Raw genomic sequence first — 23,323 nt, 5'->3', positions numbered from 1 at the left:
AAAAGAAGGAAAGGTGCGTGGAAAGCACGGTGGTGGTGTCGCGTCGTGTCGCGTCGTACACACCACCGTTAAGGGTGGTGGTGGTGGTGGTGGTGGTGGACGGTGCGGTGCCACACTTTTCTTTTCTCTTATCCTCCACTTCCCTCGTTCGCTTCTCTCGTCGTTGTCTCGTTGTCTCTTCGTCGCGCCGTTGCCCGATTATTATCGATGATCACTTCGTTTCAACCGTGAACCCTCTCTCTTTCTCTCTCTCTTTCCCTCTCTCTCTCTCTCTTTCTCTTTCTTTCTCTCTCTCTCTCTCTCTCTCTCTCGTTCTCGCGAGGAGAGAAGCTCGAGTTACTGCACTGGCACGCCAGTGGGGTAAGGTCGTACCATACCGAATGTCAGGAGGTGACTGAGGTCTTCGTCGCCCTCGTCCGGCTGAGTGTATCGAATGTATCACCTCTCGCCTCTGTCCGAGTTAACCACGGCGCAGAGAAGGTAGGTAGGTAGGTAGGTAGGTATAGAAACAGAGAAGGAGAAGGCAGCTATAGGCAGGCGAGCGAGCCAGAGGCAGGCTGGCTGTTCGTTCGTCGTTATAGTAGGAGTGAACCTGCGTAAGGGAATGGAAGTGGAAGGTGGACTTCTGTCTGTCTGCCTGCCTTGCTTGTCGGTAGGTCGTTTCTCTTGCCCGTTCTCTCTCTATCTATTGTATTCCTCTCCTTCGCGCTCTTTCCTCTTTTCCTTCTTCTCTCGATCGGCCACGGTTCTTTTCCTCTTTTATCTCGTGTGCGCGGCCTCGGTGTACGACTATCAGTGTATGGTAGTGGCCACTCGGTCGACCGGTGCCTATATACGATTGTAAAACCACCGAAGCACGTGGCCCACACCCCGCTTTCGGTCAATCTCACCTACCCCCACCACTCGTACGCCTCGTACTCGCCCTTCCTTCCTTCGTCGCTCGCTTTCTCGCTTTTCTCTCGCTCCATCTCCGATCCATCTCGCTCCTCTCTCTCTCTCTCTCTCCCTCTCCCTCTCTGTCTTTTCTCTCCGTCTCTCTCCCTCTCTCTCCCTCTCCCTCCCTCCCTCCCTCTCTCTCTCTCTCTCTCTTTCCTTTCCTATTCTTCCTCTTCTTCCTTCTTCCCCGGCCTCCTTTTCCTTTTGCTCCTCCGCCTCCGCCGCACGTTCTACCGCCTCCTGCCACCGACCGCATCCCTCCCCCTTTGCTTCACGTTCGCCGCCACTACCGCCACCCCCTCCACGTGACACTCGTGGGTCAGGACTCCACGACTCATTCATAACTCCCCGCGAGCGACCAGCTATCCCCACTAAACGGAGATCCATCGGTTTATCCCCACTTGCCGCGCGTCGTACAAGCCCGGCATCCGAACCGACCACCGATCTCGACTTTGCCTCCAACGCTCCGATCTTATGCGTTCCGCGTTTCACAGGTGATACCATCCGCCGCACGGATCGTTACACGCGCGGATGCTGCCCGCGGTATCTCTGATAGTGATTTTCCACCGAGATAACTCTCTATCTTCCCTCTATCTTTCCTCTCCCAAATTTTTCCAAATTCGGCCTCGAGTCACGAGTATCGCGAGATTTGTCACTTTATCCCCGTTCTTTTTTTTTTTCCGTCGAACGTTTTTAAAGAAAAAGAAAAAAGCTTTTACTCCTTCTCCTCGTCCTACGATCCTGGCTCGAACGATCGTCGGTGGAAGCAATTGCACCAGCCTTCCCTCGTCGTCGTCTTCGTCGTCGTCGTCGACGTCGGCTGGCACGCGAGCGTTGTTTCCGTGCTCGCGCAAGACGCAAGACGCAAGACGCAACGTCGTTAGCCGGTTCGTTTCCTCCGTGAGAATCGGCATCGGTGCATTGATATATACGTTTTTATATAAATAATTCCGAGAGCAATTTTCCCGTGGGGGGATCCCGCGCGTCATTCGCGCTCTCGTATTCTTTTCCAATTGTTACACGGCCGCCGATGAAGGCACGCTTTGCGCATATCCCCGCGTATCGTCCGTATATGGAAGAGAAGGGAGGAGAAGAGGAGAAGAGGTCTCGAGAGTGTCTCTCGAACGTGTGCAATTAATAAAGCGAGAACGGCGGCTCGTGACTTTTGACTACGTCAGAGCGAGCGCATACTCGGCCGTATACGTGTGCCACGTACACACGCGAGTTTCCGTAGACATAACACAACGCTAATAATAGAGAAGATGACGAGTAATAGTAATAATTACGATATCTTCTCGCTGGTGCTGGTGCTGTAACGTGGATTAATCGCGGCTCTCGAGATTGCACGGGGTGATAAGAGGCGCGTCGCGAGGAGGGATCACTCTGGTCGCGCGAAAATGACAATCGCGATAACCGCTTTCGACGCTTTCCGATTCCTTCCGCCGAATTGTCGGCATACCACTCCGCGAACGGAGTAGAGAGGGGGCGCGTTTACGATCTAGAACTCGTAACGTGACTCGTCTGCATAGTTATATATCCGCTTATCTATCGTTAATGCGTTCTACGTTGAACGCTCGCGATAATATTTTCCTCGATTCCGGCCTTCTCCTACTCTTATTAATTAACCGTACTCGATCATCTCGATCGTCTCGTCTGCGATAAGATCGGCAAGAATACGGTTTTTTTAACGGATAAACGGATTCGTGATGCACGTTTTCGTCGAGAATACGCGTATTCTTCGCAAATAATCGTTGTATTCCATCGTGCGTGGAACGTGGTCGCTTAGGGAAAGATAAAAATCGTTACAAATCGTTGCGTTTATACGTTTATAATAAATAATCGTGGATATGGACACGAATGCGATCGATCGAAGGTTTATTCGATAATCTCGATGTCTCCTTTCCACGTAAACTTATCCTACGTGTTATTTTTTTACGCGAATCGGTTTACGCTCTTTTTTACCAGTTCTCGTAATTCCACGTGGAACCCCCATTAGATCTAGAAGGAACTTGGAATCGCTCGTTCGTTAGCGGCCAACGCTATTACTTCCGAAAGAAAATAAACGATTTGTTCTCGGTAAAACGGATACGTATAAACAATGACATTTCTTTCGTGGATTTTTTCCGGGAACGGTAACCTTTGCCTTTGAGACGTCATATTTTTCGCAATGACTTAATAGATCGCGCGTTAATTGCATCATCTTCATCGGTAGGATAAAGTATTACCAATTTTTTTTTTATCCACCAATATATATTCGTGTACGAAAAATAATGTTATCATTAAATGTGATTTAAATAATATTTCAAATTTTTTGCCTATGTGACGTTGTGCACACAGCTAAAATGATTCCATCCCAGTTATCATTGGATCATTGAATAAGATGGTTACAGTAAGATAGATGGAGAAAGGATTTCTACTTCCAAGTGACTAAGCGATTTCTAATAGACTCACTTCGGGAATCACGTTACGAGTGGGAAACGGTTTGTGGGTTACGGTGCCATCATCGAGTCAACGCCGACTTGTATCGTCCACGTTTTATTACGCGTCACAACGAGATCAAAGATCTCGAGAAATTGGCGCGTTACGGGCCGAATAATGTCCCGCGATAAAAATAGAACGGGGGCCGGTCTAGGAAAGTGAGAAATTGAACGAATCAAGGTCGCTTCTCTCTTCCCTCGCGTCTTCGTTTCTCTTACTTTCGCTACTTCGCTCGGTTTATGGTGTAAAGCGGCTATAACGGGATGACGTAGCGATTTTCGCAACGATTACGACCGGCTCGCCGATGCTTGCGAAACGATTTCGCGCCTACGAAACCACGCGTCACTACGTCACGTTTAATTTTCGGGGTCAAGTGCACAAGAATGCCGCTCGAGGAATACTACTATGGCTGCTACTATACGCTGTGCGCGTATCCCGCGATACGTTCAAAAGCTCCATCGTGTAACGGAGGGCATCTCGCTTCTACGTAAAATCAAAAATAAATTCATAAATTAAATGCTAGCGAGAAAATTAGATTTTCCTCTCCTCGATCGATTATTTTGAATAATTATCCATCTTGCATACATCGAAAAAATGCAATTATCGACGATTATTAATCTCGAATCGAGAAAAGAGATAAGTGAGAAATCGATCGAATTTGGGCTTCAACGACAAGTTCGGTCCAATTGTTTTCGTCGTTTTATTTTACGAGGGAAATACGCGTGGCAAATGTAAATTAGCGCCTTTTCCAGGAAAATGTGAATATAGCATCGTAATTCGATAACGTTCGGCATTCGTCCCGCCCCATAAACTTCAACGTTCAAACTGTGTGTGAAATTGTCACGTGGACCACGATAACTTTCCCCGCGCACTCGATGATTTTGCAAGAATGCAACGCGGGATACGTGACCGCGGCTTCTTTTTCGTCCATCCTTCGAGAAAATTTCGATTTCGCGCCGAGTTTGTTATTGTTGAGGAGATCGCGTATCGCGTATCGTTAATTTAAAAATGAAGAAAAGGAAATTATTGGAATTTCGACGGTACGCAGACGGTAAATAGAAGATTGAAACGGGTATATATTAATTGTACTTTTTTCGAGGAACAAAGATCTGAATTCGTAATGGCGTCGGCACCGTTTATCCATGCCCTGTTCAGAAATCTGATTAACATCTTCCATGATTAATTAATAAAGGGGTTCGCCACATGACACACTCTGTAAGGAGTCGCATTTTAATTCGGATAGTACCGTACGTGATCGTCCTCACGAAACGTTTTTTTTTAGTAGGTTTTGGAGATCTTGCACGGCCCCTATTCGTACGATCATAATATATATATATATATTCATATAAATGATATGCACTTTCATCTTTTTTTTTTTTTTTTTTTTTTTTTTTTTTTAATATAAATATACGCGACGTAAGTAGCTTAAAAAATATTTACCCGTCCTTCGTCGACACGGTACTTGTTCGGATATTTGAAATAATATCCTGCACAGTATTGGTACATTGTTGGACGAATCGAATGGAAACGCATAATCGATGCAAACATCGCATTTACAAAATAAATGATCAGCTAATATCTTGAATATCTTGAATTTTTCATTATTTGCTTCCGTTTTAAGTGCGTTGGATTAACGGCGAAATGAAAAAAAAAAAAAAAAAGAAAAAAACGTAGACACGTAGACATACTGTTTTCAAACACTTGTTGAACACTCCCCGACGATAAATTTTCATGAATTTTGCCATGAAGCCTTTAACGCAAATTCTTCGTTTCGTTAAAAAAAAAAGAAGAAAAAAAAACTCTTGCAAAGCAATGTAATGTATTGAAAAACTGACCTTACTTCGACATCCTCGTCAAACGAGTTATACCGTCGTCTTCCGTCTTCCGTCCGTGAGATCAACGCAATCACTCGATCAAAGATATCAAAACAAACCTCAAGCCACAATCACAATTTAAAACTAAAATTAGTAACTACGTAAGTACGTATTTTACAAATCTGTCATCCCAGCTACTCGAAGAAGAAATTAGTCGCGTGCGTCACGCGTTTGCATCCAGTTCGCTCGATTATTTCCCGCCCAAGATTTTTTACTTCCGGTTCAAACCTCGTGTTACACCGAGGTTAAACGATGATTAGTCAACGTTACGCATCTTTTTGCGGCGAATTAAAAAAAAAGAGGGGGGGAAAAAAAAAGAAAAAAAAGAGAAAAAAAAAGCAACGAAAGAGGCAAAGTGCGGAACGGCGTGGAAAAACGGTGTGTGTGTCGATCGATGAGTCAACGCGGGATTTATTTGTTTCGCGGGAAATATTTCGTGTTTTCCAACGAAAAACGCTAAAAAAGCGTTTGAGCCGCGTGACGAAATTCGCTAATTTTTGCGCTTGATTCTCGCGGTGTGCGTTATTTATGCAAATCAATCTAATTTCGCGTCGGGTTGTCAAGGCGACTGGCCACGCATCATCGCGTAACGGCATCGTTGGTCGATCGCTTCGTTGGAAACGAGAGAGAATAGTCGGAAATGGCGCGGCAGTCCGATCTATCAACTCTGTTAAACTGTTGCATCGATTATAGTCGATCGTTTTGTTAAATAATATTGAAAAATGATGCGTGAAGGGAAAACATATTCATGTTTATTTTTGCGTCGCGGACGGCTTTTCTAAATATAGTAACTGACTTGTTCGTTAACAAACAGCGAACGTCATTGCATTTACCAATCTTTCGGTGTTTTCTCTTCTTTTTTAATATTTATACTCTTGTATATAACGTTTATACACCGTTTCTTTTTTCTTTTTTTTTCCTTCAAAATTGCCAAAAAATATCCAAAGTAAATACAAACACGTTACAAACGACATCGAGAGACGGAATTGAGAGGCTCGATCGTAAAAATTTACAACCATCGATTCTTATCTCTTCTCTTTACGTACCAAAATATATAAATTACAGATCTACGTCTCAAAAGTACGAATAAATCATTCGATTCTTCCTCCATTTCACGGAAAAAAAGACGAACGCTTAGATAATACAATAATTTGGATTGATTTTTCTCTACCCAAAATGAGAAAGAAATTAAAAAAGAAGAAAAGAAAAAATAGATGGATAGTAATACAAATTTTACTTAATTCGCGAGAATAAAGAGTATGATAATAAAGAAAGAAGGAGAAACTAATTCGGCGACGCGAATTAGAAGGAGCGCGTTGGACGCGAGGTTCGTTGGACCGTTGGATGACAGAAGGGTTTGCAGGCATGGAGCGGTTCTTCGGTTCTTCAACCGGTCGGGGGTTTCGCGCTCGGTATTACGCGAGCGAATTCGAGGCGCGTAGCGGCGCGTCGGGCAGAAAAACGACGTTTAACCGGCCGAAGTGGAAAAGGCGGGAGCAATTTTTCGAAAGAGGCAATTATCGATTCGTGTGGTCCCCGCGATCGCTGGCGTTGCAAGAAGCGGATAGAGACATCGGCCACATTCCAGGGGTACGAAAGGCACGCCGGGAACCCAATAGGGACCTCCACGTTTTCTCTCCTCCTTTATCTCCCTTCTTTCCGTCCTGACCGTCTTTGCTGTCCGTTTTGCCCTTTCCGCTTAACATTTCGGCCGCACAAGGACCACCCAGAACACCACTCTCGTTGCCTGGCGCAATATTCAATACCCGAGGTATACCGCATCAAAGAAACAGATAGCGGGTCAACATCGCGCACGCGAAACTCTTCCCCAAACCGTTCACCTTTTCTTCCTTACCATTTTTCTTTCCTTTCCACCGCCTCTCCCTTTCCCCCGCACCCGCAATAGTGCCGATCCCACTCGACTCTCGGGACCAAGGAAAATTCTTCTCGAAAGGAAAAACAAGAGATAATTCCTTATACCTAGCAAATTCGTCATCGCGTTTCTTTACGAATCGAAAGAGATTTCATGATATCCTTTCCTTTATTTTCTTTTGTCTTTCTCTTTTGTCAAAGGATTCGCGTTAAAATTCGTTCGTAATTAACCACCTCGTTCCTCCAAACTACGAAGAATTTGTAATCTCACAATGATTCCATAACGCTTTTTCTCTTCCTTTCTTTTTCTCTCTCTCTCTCTCACTCTGTCTCATCTCTCAAAGACGCACACCTAGAAAGGGTCGCTCGATTCATTCGTCCGTTGTTTCTCTAATTTTATCCCGAACGACTTCGTTGCGATAGGGAAAAGGTAGCGGAAGGTTCAAGGTGTGTTCGAAAAGAAATAAAATCGCTTACCGGTGCGATGGAGAGAGGTCAGCATCGAGGCAGCGGTGATTTAAGAATTTTCTGGGCCGTGAAATCAGCGTGTTCATTTATCGGCGTGTTGCTGCGAGCGAACGTTTTTTTTTTTTTTGCGTCGCACCGAGAAATTACTCGCCATAGGGATGGCGTAAAACGCGTTGTGATCCGAGATGTGTTGCAATTCACATTCGAAAGTGATCGATAATTTTTTTTTTCCTAATCTTTTTTTTTTTTTTTTTTTTTTTGATATATACAAGAACAGCGGTCGCGCGGAATCGGATGGATGGATGGATGGATGGATGGATGGTGGGAATGGAGCGAGGCTAGGTTCGCGCACACATATCAACGCGGAAACGCGACGACGCCGAAAGAAGGTAAACAAAAGAACAGCAGTGACAGTTCGTTCGCAAATGAGTAAAATCGTGTCCGACGATTTCTCTCTCGTATTTTTCTTTTTTTTTTTTTTTTTTTCCCCTCCTCATTCCTGAGTTAAGGTTAACCAAGATTTTTCAAAGAGGTTTTTCAATCCCTCGAAGCATCGAATATCCCGAGATCCCGGATCGTTCGGGACGGACAGCATTCCATGGTAAGATAGTAGATCCTCGATCAGCGAGCCCTCTCCCCCCTCCCCTTCCTCATACCATAGAATATTCACGTCGCGATCACGTTCCAACGTTTCACCCGTCGCAATACCCGACGATTCGCGAATTTCGTTTCCATCGCACGGCACGCATCTGCGTATTTTCACGTGGCACGAATCTGCTGCACAAGCAGCTGGAAAATCGTGACATCGGCGATATTCCCTCGCTCCTCTTCCATGTGCGTGTAAAAAAAATACGCGTGTATATCGCGTGCTTCCCTTCCTCTGTTCCCTTGCCGAAATTTATTAACAAATCGGGATCATCGAAACGATATATAGTTTCTAACGACGCGGATAAATCTCGATTGATCGATGGATAAACCGTACACTGGTTATATTATCCTGCGGAGAGAGAATGTTCGCGTTGTTGATGTTTGCGATCAGAGATTAAGACGTTTATTACACGTTTACACTGAGTGAATTTTCATTCAACGCACGTTTCCATCCTGTAAATATTTACATAAACGCTTTATTATGAATTGTTACGAGAGAGAATTTTCCATCCCGGCCGATGGGACTGTGGAGATAAATAATGAAACAATGAGGGAATACGAGAAATTCTGATATTCGTTCGTAGAATTTTTTTTCGCGCGCAAGTATCGATCGATCGATCGGAACGGAGTTTGGAGGGAAATGTAGAGCTTGGACGAATGTTGGCCGCTCTTAATTTAATTTTAGCCGGGGTTAAAACTAAAAACCGGAAACGCATCCTCGAATCGATCGGGATTTATCAGATTTATGCGGTTCGTGGTCGCATATCCATTTCGTTCGTTGTTTCAAAATTGAAAATATAATCTTTCGAACGATATCAACGATATTCCCCAAAACCTCTTCGAATTATCTCCGAGAAGAAGAAACGATACAGAAGAGAAGAAACTTTTTAAATGTCGAGAAATCTTCGATGCGATATGTCATTAAGTAATAAGGAGAACGTTGAATCATAGGAGCGATATGTAAATGCGATGTAATCCTTATTAAACGACCTTGCCGCAACGCGTTATTACATCACATCGTGATCGAATCTGTAAACGCAATCATCCGCTAAACATCCTCCCCCTTTGCCACGACGAATCCTCGTTTCGGGTGATGCAAAGTTACTAGATCTCCATCGCCTCGAAAAGAAACGATCGAGCCGACCATACTCGTGTATACACCGCAACATACCAATCGTTGGACTATTTTCAGCGCACCTCTCGAGCAGAGAGGTCTCGATTTCGACGGCAATGGACCGTGGATAAAGCGCATCCGCGCGGCGAAAACCGACACGATGCGTAATCGAATCGAATGTAAGCAAGAAGGGGGAGGGGAGGGGAGGGGAGGAGGAGAAGGAATCGAGTGGCGCGGAGTTGCTACTTCCTCCGAGCGATCGATCCTCAACGCTCCTCTTCCACTCGTCCGGCCCGTCTGTTAATTATTTTTAGCGCGTGATCACCCGCGAAAGAGAGATACGTTGCGGAGGGAAAGCGAGCGAGTAGAAAACGGCTGGCGGCCGCGTGCGTCAACCCATCCATCTCGCCTAGGCTTGGCTCGTTTAATAGACGGCCTCCTCGCCGTTCCTCTGTCACCAAAGAACGATCGCCACCGACCCACCGCACCCACAGACACCGCTCATCCATCTGGTATGCAAAATCACCCATCGGCCAATGTATATGTATATATATGTATACGATCGCTCCATTTTACGCAATCGTTTCGCGTTCACTCGCGATCTAGAAAATGAACGAGGTAGACGCAGGTGCGCGCTCGAGGGAGAGCGTATATCGTGGCGAGGAAGAAGGTGAATCGTGGTCTAGAAAAGCTAGTGTGTGACACACGCGGAAACTCCTTCTTCGATATATATATATATATGTAATCTATGAAATTGCTCGAAGACGATTTTATCCCCGATGGATAATGTTGGAAACAAGCACGATGGATTATGGAAAGGCTTGGTTAGGATTTTCCAATTGTGTCACAGTGAAGTTGCGTTTTCTTCGGTAACGATAGGCGGTTTCGTTGCAGATATCGATCTCGTAAATTAATTTTATCGATTTCTTTTATCTTGTATCCGCGTAGCGAAGGTTAACAACAGCTTTTCAAGCGTATAAACGAATGTAATTAACGAATATTCGATTTCCTTCTCGAGCGAGTTTTTCTCTCTATTTCTCTCTTTCTTTCGAAATTGAATCTAATAATTTTAGAATTTTACCGTTGTGTTATTTGTTGCCACGATATTGTAACATTTATATATACATATATATATAGAAAATGTGTTTAAATAACATGTGTCGCGGTATCGTGTTATAACGATATCTTTGACATTCCTAAAGGTACGATAATACTGTGTTGTTACGTAGAACATATAATCAACAAAGCACAGCTGGTTGGTACGAACTTCTTAGAAAGGTGCAAAACTTAGAAAGACATTTGAAACGTTTGAAACGAGTTGTCAGTTTCATTTCGAACGCGACACTGTACCATTCTATGACGTGGATATTATTTGTACATTCTATTCTCCTAGTAAAATTGTCTTTACTTTTATTTTTCCATTTCCACAACTCTGTTTAACCGTACAAATATAGCTAAAATGTATTTTATCGTATAATAACGATTTGTTATATATTCGTATTTATCTACGATTATGTATCGATTTATCGTAACAATAATTCTTTTCGAAACTAAAAAATATATATATATGAAAATATTTTATCATCGAAAATTATTTTTATTAAGAAAAAAATTTGCGATACGCCGTTTAAAGGTGTTAAAATAATATTGTTAGATTTGTTGTTTAACGTTATTTAACACCGTCGGAATACTTCCCATAATTTGTTTGTAAACTGTAGGAAATGTATCGTAAAGTCTATCGCGAGAATTAACATTTGGTTGAAATCTTATATAACAGTTTATCGTTTGATTCGACGATAATTTGTTCCAGCGATATTTTTTTCTTTTTCATAGAAAAAAAAAGTTATCAAAACTCTCGCGACTTTCCTTCGATTCTCCTTTCCTGGATTGTCCTTATTTTGAGAAAGTGTCCCTTTCGAAAAGAAACGAGAGGAGGACATGTTGTTAACATCGATCACATCGTCCGCTTCCGGGCAGTAACGTTTCTTTCCCAGCACAAGTTACATTATGTATCTACGTCACTGCGAGGGGCTTCCACGAATTAAAATTAGCAAATTCCAAGTTGGAGAAGAATATTACAATGTTATCCTGAAACATTCTTGCGGGAACAATATCTGCATCGTTTAAAGATAGATGACTAATAATTCCGAATCGAAAAGTTAGGATTAACCAGAGTTATTATTAGAATTATGTAAACGTTCCGTTCAATACGATCGAAATATCCTTATTGAAATTTTTCATCGTTATTTAACATCAAGTGTGCAACATCAGTTGTGCATTATTATTTCTTTTACACGTTACAACGTAATTATTTCATTTATTTATTTAGAATATCGATAAACCTTTCCTCTAAGAAAACCTAGTATTTCTTCATGAACTATTTTAAAGCAAATAAATTTTACGTCGAGTCATCTATTAAATTTTTCAATGTTAAATTAAACGAGTTTTTTAATGGAGTAAAATTAAATTTAACTCCATTTTGAAAAATGGATCTTTCAATTTTTAGTTACTTCGATCTTATATATAATTAAATCATTTTCTTTTTAATTTTCTTTTTATAAGAATATCGAACGAATGTTATTAAAAGTATATTATTATTATTATAATTTTATATCGATACTGAATTTGATAATAAGAGATATCGAGATAAAGCGGCTACTATTTTAAGAATATCTCGTGGATAAAAAATTTTACGATGACGAAGTTCGCCTACGCGAACTTGTAGTGTCATGAATGCTACGTCATCACGATTTCCGCGAATAAATCGGTTACGTTGTTGCCCTTAACCATGAACCGTTTTTGGTAGAGGCATGCAAAGTTAGTCATATGATATGTAAAATTTCCAGTTCGACGGGAAACTGGAGCGAGTGGATGATTACCTCGATGATTCAATTCTCGCATATCAACGAGGTGAAATTTTGATACAATAAAACGACAACAATGTTTATCCTTGCACTGTAATTTTTAAAAATTTGATACGATATTTTTTTCACTCACCTTGTTCTTAAATAATCGCGCGCCGATATCACGATTTCCACGAATAAATCGGTTACGTTCTCGCCCTTAATCATGAACATTATTTGGCAGAGGCATGCAAAGTTAGTCATACGATATATAAAATTTCCAGTTCCACGGAAAACTGGAGTGAGTGGATGTTACCTCGATGATTCAATTCTATCGTATATCGTGAAATTTTTATGTAATAAATAACAATGTTTGGTTTGGTACTTGCACTGTAATTTTTAAAAATTTGATACGATATTTTTCACTCACCTTGTTCTTAAATAATCGTGCGCCGATATCACGATTTCCACGAATAAATCGGTTACGTTCTCGCCCTTAATCATGCACATTATTTGGCAGAGGCATGCAAAGTTAGTCATACGATATATAAAATTTCCAGTTCCACGGAAAACTGGAGTGAGTGGATGTTACCTCGATGATTCAATTCTATCGTATATCGACGTGAAATTTTTATGTAATAAATAACAATGTTTGGCTTGGTACTTGCACTGTAATTTTTAAAAATTTGATACGATATTTTTCACTCACCTTGTTCTTAAATAATCGTGTGCCGATAACTTTCCAAGTCGACTCTGTAACAAAAATTATTTATGTTAAAATTTCTTATGCAAAGTTTTATTTTAATATTGTTAAGATATTTTTAACATTTTGCATAATAAGTTTCATTAAACAAGTAATAGAGAGCTTACATTAATGCGATTTCTCTTCTGCGTATCGGATTTATTATTGAGTCGATGGACGGAGAAAAACGGATAGTCATTCTTGGAGTGCGTACGTTTTCGATTCGTTGATTCAAATTTCCGTTTACTTATGAAAAATATAAGGGAGAAGAAAATTTCGTCGTCGCATTCGTTGTCACGCCTCTTGACTACCGGTCAAAAAAATGGCTAATGGCCAGGCGTGAAAAGGGACGATCGAAAAAAAAAAGAAAGAAAGAAAGAAAGAAAGAAAGAAGAAAAGGTTGGGAAACACTGGGCTAAAAGAAATACCGTGAAATCGAGGGGCCGAGGTGCGAGATAAGATTATAAAAGATTCCCAGTGTAGACAAGACGGCACCTGTTGCGCTCGTTTCCTCGTAATCACCCTGTATTTCAGTAGAGTGCAGGCAAGCTTGCGCTCCGGCTGGGACAGCCGTGCGAATGGCATTCGTAAATCATGTATCGTTTGCGATTTCCTGACACCGCATACCGAGAAAACCCGTCCTTCTCGGAGCTTTCGTTTCAATATTCATACTTATCTCGTACGAACTATTTCTTTTCACAACGACGTTTCAATTGAAAACGAAGAAAATAACACGACTCTAATTAACTTTATACACCGAATATTGCTACGCATGAATACAATAAAAAATAATATTCTTTGTTTCTTGTCGATCGATAAGAAGAGCGGGCGCAAAAAAAAAGAAGTGACGATAAAAATGAAAGAACGATAAAAATATACATCGATCCGAAAGATTGGCGGGATCACGTGCAACGCAAGCTCTCGAACGCTCTCACGATGGCGCGTGGTTCGAGAGTGCACACAAGAAGCCGGCTTAACACTTGTCGGAGCTTGTCTGTATGCGCGGATCATTTCCTCCGGGTGATTCATCGCGTACGCTAGCTTCGCCCTTCAGGGTCGTAATGGCGGATCTTCACTCGAGGTCGAAAGATCGCACGATATCGCGTTACCCTGTTGGCCAGGGTGCACCTGTGCGCCGGAACCGACCACGGTGGCATCGACCATCGTGGCCACAACATTCTCTCTCTCCTCGAGATCACCCCACATCCTCCTCTCTTTTTTCCTCTCCCCGCTCTCTCTCTCTCTCTTTCTCTACGTCCATTCGGCCAGCCGTTTCTGTACGATAAGATTGCCAACATAAGCCCTACGCGATTGCGCTGCCGTCAACAACACGTGCCCGGCCATCGTGCGTTCATTCATGACCGCGCTCATTCACCGCGACCAGTTGTATCGATTCAATCGGTGATATAACATAACGGCCGGCCTGCCTGCTCGCCTGCCTGCCTGCCTGCCTGCCTGCCTGCCTGCCCGCCAGGAAGTCCATCCAACCTTTCCAATCGACTTTAAAATCGTGCTCGAGTAGAAATTCTATCTGCTATCGTATCTACTACGTTCGGTAGCGTTACCGACATGATAAATTGCACGTACGATCCGTTTCAAACGAAAACGTAATACGTTAATATCGCGTTTGAAGAGACAAATGGTATTACATTTCTTTAATTCTGATCGATCTTTTCCGAATCGTCTTTCTTTTTTTCACGATATTCTTATAGATAATCTTCCTTGCCGGGCAATTTATAAGATAAATAATCAAGCTAGGAGATAGGATCGCGAGTCGGATCGATACAAACGAAAGGAATTATTTACACGTTCGTTCGTGGAGATGAATCGAAACGTAAGGAGAAACCAATTTTAAACAACGATACATATATAGATATATATCGTTACGCTCGGTCAATGAATATCGCCTTACGACCATATGTTCGCCGCTCTTCTCAATAACTTTGATAAAGTCGGTTGGTTGATAATGTTCCACTGCGTGCCATTGATCGGGTCACACGCCTCTCCCATTCATAAATTTCCTCCATAAATTTTTTTCTTTTCTCGAGAAGGACTGTCGTCGCGCACCGATTTATCTACTAAATATTGAATTAATTTTGTTTTTTAAACGTATCGCGGGAGAAGAAGATGGCGATCGTCACGGCCGCTTCCGGCGGAAGCTGGAGCGTGACTCGGCCCTTTCGGTATTTCATTCATCCGCGCGGCGGGCGCACAAACTGCGAGTGAAAATTTTCAACAGTTGGTTCACGGACGAGATATACGCGACGTAACGTAAAACGGGTTCGTACACTTCGTATACTAGCGTTGAATCATCGCGGATCGATTCCCGGAATGCTCCATTCATCTCGGAGCAATGTCTCGGACGCGGAAACCGAAAGTCTTGCGGAATCGTCGAATCTGCTCGCGGAAGAAACTCGCTTTTCTGGCTTCTTTCGTTCTCATCGAACGAGTGACCGTGTAGTAGGAGGCTGGATTCCACAGACGGTTGCGGTTTCGAGGTCGTGTCTTTCTTAATAAGAGCCTGTTGATTTTTTAGAAATAAATTATCTTCCACGTAAGAAAGCAAGGGATAGAGAATATGAAATTCGTGGTGAAAAGGAATGTAGCTTAAATAATAATTTCGATATCGAGGCTGATTTTCTAAAAATCTTCTTTTCGAATATTTGTGTTTCTTTTTCTCTTTTTTTTAATTTTCATTTCAACACAAATGATCGTAAAGTTAACTTAATTTCGTTTAAAATATTATCTTCCTTTGCCATGGATTATTTTTAATAATCGTCTGTAAACACAATTATACGTAAGCTTACATCAGCTTCTTTAAATGCTAATTTTCACACTTGCGAGTAATTTTTACGATATCTTTAAGTTTAAATTTCAAACAAAAAAAAAAAAAAGAGAAAAAGAAAAAATTTAGGAGACACCCAGATGATTCACGATGACAAATATTAAAATCGCCCAACATCTATTTTAACTTTACTTCTTGACATTCGATACACGCCAGGCATTCGCAATACAGGAAATTTCTCTCTTAAGATGGTTTCTGAAAGATATATACATATATATTCAGCATATTTTTCGTGGGAGTTTCGAATATCGAAAGGAAAGGCATTTTGTAATTTATACACAATATCCTGTTGCCGCTCTGAATCATTGCGAGTGAATTTCGCGATCGTCCGGAATGTCCACGTGTTGGACCCACGCTCGATACGCGTTTAGTCATGAACGCCTCTCGTTTTGGACTATTGCGCAAGATCAGGTCCCGTTACGAATATTCCCCGCCTTGGGCAATATTTGTTCCGTTTGGTGGGACCGTTTCACGCCAATTTCTCCCTCGTCTTGTGCAACGAGACATTCGTCGCTTTGTCGCTTTTCGATTCGGGACCAACCAATCAACGAGTCTCGATAGATGGAATCGATGCCAGTCATTTTTTGGACGATTCGACGAAGCGCGACGAAAAGAAAAAAAGGAAGAAAATTCATAAGATATCCTCTCAAACCGACGATAGAAAAAAGTTCGTTTTGAAATCTAGATCATTTGATCACGTGATCGAGGATGAAACAACGGCGCTCCGACTCGGTTGGTATTCGCTTTCGAAGGACCTCACCTTCGATCGAGGCTGGATCCCGTCGTTGCACAGCGTTACAACACGCTTCGATACAAACTTGCAATAATTTCTGGGTGAACAGTCATTCGGTCGAAGGTAAGATGAAGAGAGAGAGAGAGAGAGAGAAAAAGAAAAAAATACAAGGATTTTTCCCGTTTGCCGTTGTCTACGACGCAGGAATATTTAACGACACTAACCGCGATATTTCCCCGCTCGAAAATGTATTTACCTCGGGAATGACGCGCACGATTGTGGCCGATTCTCACATTCGACGACGACGACGACGACGACGAAGACGACGAAGACGGCGGCGGCGACGTCTCGTGTCAACGAGAATTATCGCCGTTCTAACATCCTGGCTCTCGTACCGGACCATTTCGGACCGGTCAGTGACGCGTGACGATCCCTCACTTCAATATTACTGGTTCGCGTGGCGAATTAGCATACCCGTATCATTTTTTCGTCCGACCATAAACTTCGCGAACGTGAGCTCGGTCATGTTATGCCCGAGAACAGAGATGCTTGCAATATGTAAATGTATCTCTCTCTCTCCATCCCCCGTGTCGAGAAACGAGCTGCGCGTTCTTCGAAATTAGTTTTTTCGTCGCGAAAAAAGGAACCGAAAACGCGATGTTAAAAGGATCGCCTAATGCTCTTAAACGCCTATCTTTTTTTTTTTTTCTTCTTTTGTCTCACGTTTGGATTCGGTCGCATGGAAAAAGATTATCGAAGAAGAAGAAGAAGAAGAGGAGGAGGAAAAAGAAAAAGAAGCAGAAGAGGAAGATAACAAAATGAACGTTTATAGTTTTATTATGCGATATATTATTTATCCGCAATTGTATCAACGGGAGGGAATTTTAACGATAATCTGTTTTTCAAATCTCGAGTATCGTATTTTCCATGTTGATACGCATTAGAAAATACTCCGTTTATATGCATAATTATATAATTTAAAGTAGATAATAAGGTTTTGCGGATTGATTAATCGCAATCCGTTTGACGGCGTACAATTAAAACGAGTGCGAAAACATTATATATATATATCGTGGATCGAATTCCCGCGAATAATAGCTTCACGGTCCGAAGAAGACCATAGGTAAACCCCAACGCTAATGCTGAATCATGACGCGACTTACCGAGAACCTAGAGAGTTTCTCAGTAACCAGATCATCTTCCTTTTAAACTCTACTTACCCGACGTATGATCGTTCATGATTGAACGAAGCGATTACGTTCCATAAACGACATTTTACGTTACGCGATACGAAACGGTAAAAATTCCATCCATATAAAATCGTTTCCATTAATTTATTCTTTCAATATTAAAGTTAAATTATTTCAACGAGTAATGAAAAAGATTGCGCAACAATTTCGGAATTATATAAAATTTTGATTTTGAAATGACGATTATGCCTGTTGATTCTATACGTTAAAGGAACGAAACGATCTACGAACAGACTCTCACTATACGATCGACCTACTTTGAAATACCGGGTTCGGTTCCTCGTTTGTTGTTACGCACGTCCGTGCAGGTTTTTCTCTCTTCCGTCCACCAGGTAAATGCTTATTATATTTACTCGTTTCGAGCACCGAGAACGATCCCCTTTTCGGCTCTTTTCACGGTATTTCTCTTTTCACGACGATTCGCCTCGTATTATTGAAAGTGAACGCTTTAGATCAGTGGCTCGGCAGCACGCCTATCTATCAAAATATTTGTCTACATTGCATCAGAAACTCGAATTCTCTCTATTCTCTTTTCCTTTTTTTTTTTTTTTTTTTTTTAGCAATAACGTTCAAAATGGTTAAACATTGATTTGTTAATTTTTTTTAATAGGAATAAAATGCTTTTATTTTTGTTATATATATATATATATATATGTATGTATGTTTTAATATTATTAGTTATTAAGCAATCCACGAGTGACTGCATTTACGACACTACTTTGAATAGATAATTTATGATAACACGTTAAGTGTTTATGTACATGCAGTATTGTCGGCACATTACAAGTTTAGAAAAGGAATTACCGAAGACAAATAAGATACGCGCATAGATATTTCAAATTCATGCTAGGCAAACACACAATAGCTCATTTAGAGAAAAATATTCTGTAAAGACTACAACTCACTTAATTCATCAACCATTTATCATCTAAACGAACACGGTTTTGAATATCTTTAAAGAATTTTTTTTAAACAATAATCCGTACGATATAACGTTTGATATATCGATTAATTAACGCTTAAATATAAATTACAACTTTAATATAATGTAACGTATGATAATTATTACCTATTATAATTCAATCAATTAATTTGAAATTTCATCGAAGATTTTTAACTCTATAAACTTTATTTCAAATGATGACAATATCCGTCGAATATTTCCTCTATCGTGCATAACGTTTCGATACTCGTCGTACAATATCGAACAAAATTGCGTCAAAAATCTTGGATAAAGAAGAAGATGCATATCGTAACATTTCCCTCGATAAAAATCCCTCTGAATTTTCGTTAGTTAGTTAATAAATAAAACATGTAAATATACGCACACATAAATATACGAATGGATGTATATATATGTACGAGAGTTGAATAATATGTTGGATAAATTATTACGTTAACGGCGACCGTGACGTAGCTCACGTTATCTCACGGTACTGACCTCTTTTTTCCCAAAGTGACTAATGAGGAACCGCTACGCCATGTTACGTTACACACCTTCATCGATTCTTTCAACATTTCGATTTTAATTTTTTCAATCGATAACGATCTTATTATTTTCCGAAAATTTTTTACGAAATTTTATTCCGTTAACGCATAGAAATGATACTACGTAATCCTTGTAATTAAAATTAAAAGATATCGAAAGATTAAATAAGCGTGATGAAATGAAGTCATTGGACAATGACTAGACGTTAGACTTTTTAACACTTAGTCAATTCATTAACACGTTATTTTGAAAAAATAAAAGTCACCATGATACAATCTAATATTAATTTTTCGTAATAAAGACAAGTAATAATAAAGGCAACTGCTTTCAACGCGTTCCCGTTCTTTTCTAGATCATTAATTCAAATATATCCTTTAAGGAAAATCTTACGGTATAAATTATCGCTCGATAAAAATGGACGCTAATGGTATCTCCAATTAATTACCGTTTCATCGATCACTTGTACGGATACGAATATTCTCTAATTTCCGCGAGAATTACATTGCTCATTTCCATCCGAAGCTGGTCGAAAGAACGAACGCTATTAATTTGAGATGGAAGGAACGCGTTTTCGCGCGTTATTCCCGCAACGCGAAGGAAGAGAGCACAACCGGTGGCCACGAGACACACCGCACGACGACGTGAATCAGTCGCGGGCAAGTGTAACGACCGAGTGACGTCAAGATGATTGCACAACGAAGCGCGCCGGTAATTCCAACCGTTAGGTCGCTCGATCGATTTCTATACGATCTATCCTCTTACGAGCATGGAGGCATGCTGGAGATCGGCCACGAATCGGCCGCGCTCAAATTTAACGTTCCGTTTCATTCCTCGCCAAGACATTGTGATCGCCGATGCGGCATAAAAAATAATTTTTACCTCTTCGCTTTGAAAATTACCAATTTATTCCCGTACCGAACAAGTCGTTTAAAAAACTTTTTAACGATGAACGTGACGGTGTGTGTGTGTGTATTTCACGTTAAAACAGCCAGATCGTTGAATGTTCTACGTAGAAAAGAATTTTCGAATTTGCGAAACGAAGAGAGAATTCTTATTTTTTCGAAAATGGATAGAGAACGATTGAAAGATTGAATATTGCAATATTGGAAATTGTCATCGTGAAACGTTGTAGAGGAAAAAAAGAAAAGAAAAAAAAAAATGGAATTTCATTTCCTTTCTGCTAAATATTTTTAAATTGCAAATGTCACAAAAGCCAAAAGGAAAATTTCATCTTTGACGTTAACAAAGTTTCCAGATTTTCGAAACAATTTTTCACTTCATTCGAATTTTCAGAGAATATTTATCGTGGTATCGCTATATATGAACTATATACAGGACAAGGCTTGGAAGAATTACTGCAACACACCTTTCAGCGAGAAAGTGGAGACAGTTGCGAATGAGTGAAAGTGCAATGTAAGAAGGTCAATATGAATCATTTATACGTATTGATTTCCAAATTCATATTCTGAGATAATTTTTTTCTCTTTCTACGCAAAAGAAGATAAGAAATCACAGATTATAAAGTTATCTTTTACAATTTTACGATTCTATAAGACAGGCAGAACTCATTAAACATAAACATAAACTTGGCAAATGATTATTGCTATTTTGAATTATTAGATATTCTGTTTGATCTGCGATGTATAGTTTCACACGATTTTTTTTTTTTTGTTAAATCTTTACATTACGTTCGGTAATGTGAAAGGAATTTCATTCTGGAAATAGAGTATTTATGAATGGAAGATTCAATGGATAAAAAAAACCACGTAACGCGATCTTAATCTTAAAGAGTGTCTAAGAATCGTTGGTCAAATCTATTTTTCCTGCACGTTTGTTGCCTCTTGTGGAAATTTTGATGATGTCAAAGTCACGTTTTTAAACGTCATAGTACTTGGTATCTAGAACTGGTAAGTATTGTCCTTCACCGATGGAAAATTATTCCATGGCAGAAAAATGTGTACAGCGAGCATCATTTTCATTGCATGAACGAGCACAATAAAAAATTGTGAAAAAAAATTAGTACATTTTTTTATATAATCGTTTTACGATCCACAGGATGGTTAATTGGTTATCAATAATAATAATAATTCAAAATTCAAAATTGGTTTTATGGCTATAATAAAATATTTCTCACCGAGTCATTATCATATATATATATATATATATATATATATATATATCTAATTTGCAAGAAAACTAAATACAAGGATTTATGAACGAAAAAATCATTTTTTAATGAACTTTTCCTACAATGATTAAGCAAATTCAAATAAATCGTTCATTGATAGTTAGTTTTGCGAAAGTTTCCTTCGAGTCCGTTTACGTGTACAGATGAGTAAGTACTACATATTTACACATATAATTCCTTACCATTATTCACGCGTTTACGTAATTAGGCTTCCTCATACCGTATGGAATATTTCGTCTATTTGTGGTATAGGAAAATACTTTTATACAACAATTTATAAGCGTGGAAGATTATATCTATTAACTTTAACTTTCCATAAAAACATATTATCCGCCACCATTTATTTAAATTTGATAATTAATCCATAATTTTACTCTCATTTCATCGAATCAAACAAATACGTTTAACCATTGCTATTGTATTTAATTAAATAGATTCAGGATACTATTCTGTTCCACAATTAACAACATCCCACCTCAGAGTTCTTCGATTCGTAAGACAGGTACGTAAATTAGGAATGAGAAATATTAATCGGTTCCACGTGCAACGCAATTCTCGAATGATCTCGAAAATTGAATAGTTGAAACATCATTGATAACCTGTCACGGTTAAGGTGGATCGCGCATTATTCAGTTGGCGGGCACGAACGCGAAGGAGGAGACTCGCACACTCGTTCGCGTGTGCTCTGTGTGCGCAACATGTGGTCAGTGACACACGGAGGAATTGTGCGTGCGAAAAGTTTAAGGCCGCGGTTGCGCGCGTGTGCGCGCGCGCCTCTTACCATGCCTCCCCACACACCAACGTGTGCGTGCGCGTGTATGTGCGCACACGACGCGTGTCTCTCGCGCTTATGTATCTCTTATTCTTTCCCTCCATCCTCTTTCCTCGTTTCCATTGCCTCGCTCTGTCTTTTTCCCCCTCCCTATCTCCCCTCTCTCTCTCTATCTCTCCAGCTGACAACGCGGCAAAGACTGCTGACCTTGGCCTGCTGACCATGAGTGTCGGCAGCTTGATTCGTTACGTTAGCAGGAGGGCGCTACGGTATTCGTAAGTACTTAACAGGTATCCGTCGACTTCATTTGATCAAGTTCATCGATACTCGCCCCGATATCTTCCATTTTTTTTTTGCCCCCCTCCACTTTTCTACCTCTTCTCCAATATATATCTCCACTTTTCCATGCAACGAGGGAGAATTAAAAAAATTAACAGGTTAAGTAGCGAGCGGATCGTTCTAATGTCCTCGTAAAAATGACGATAATGTAATTATGTTGACACGAACGAGCGCTAAAAGTGCTCAGCAACCCTTTTGCAAACGTAGAAATATCAACGTTTTGCGTACAAGTATACTTGAAAGTCGAAATTAATTTTTCCGTTCGTCATTAAATAGTCATTATTTGTTTCTTCGAGAAAAATTTGTTATCTTGATCACGAATGTAGTAGAAGATCATTAAGATCGGGAATTTTTCCTAATCTGTTATTTTCTTGGATTTATCGATAACACGTGTTGCTTTATTATCTTTTTTCTTTTTATATGCAAAATTTATCTTTGATATTATAAATTGATGAATAAATAATAAATATAACGGATAATGAATCCAAATTTTGAAAAATTTGAAAATAGATTATAAAAATGTAAAAAATTATAAATATACTAAAAGATAAGAAATATTTAATAAGATCAAATATTATATAGATGTGACATAAATATTAATATGTGAATGCAAATTAAATTATATCACTTTAAATTCTCAAAACGGGTTTTTATGTAAGTGTAAAAGAAAGAGAATTCGAGTTTAATGTCTTGATTGTCAAGGCTAATGTTTGAAATAGATAAATAGTAGAT

Source organism: Apis mellifera, linkage group LG1 (genome assembly GCF_003254395.2).
Source record: "Apis mellifera strain DH4 linkage group LG1, Amel_HAv3.1, whole genome shotgun sequence".
Lineage (NCBI taxonomy): Eukaryota > Metazoa > Arthropoda > Insecta > Hymenoptera > Apidae > Apis > Apis mellifera.
This window is presented reverse-complemented; position numbering follows the sequence as displayed.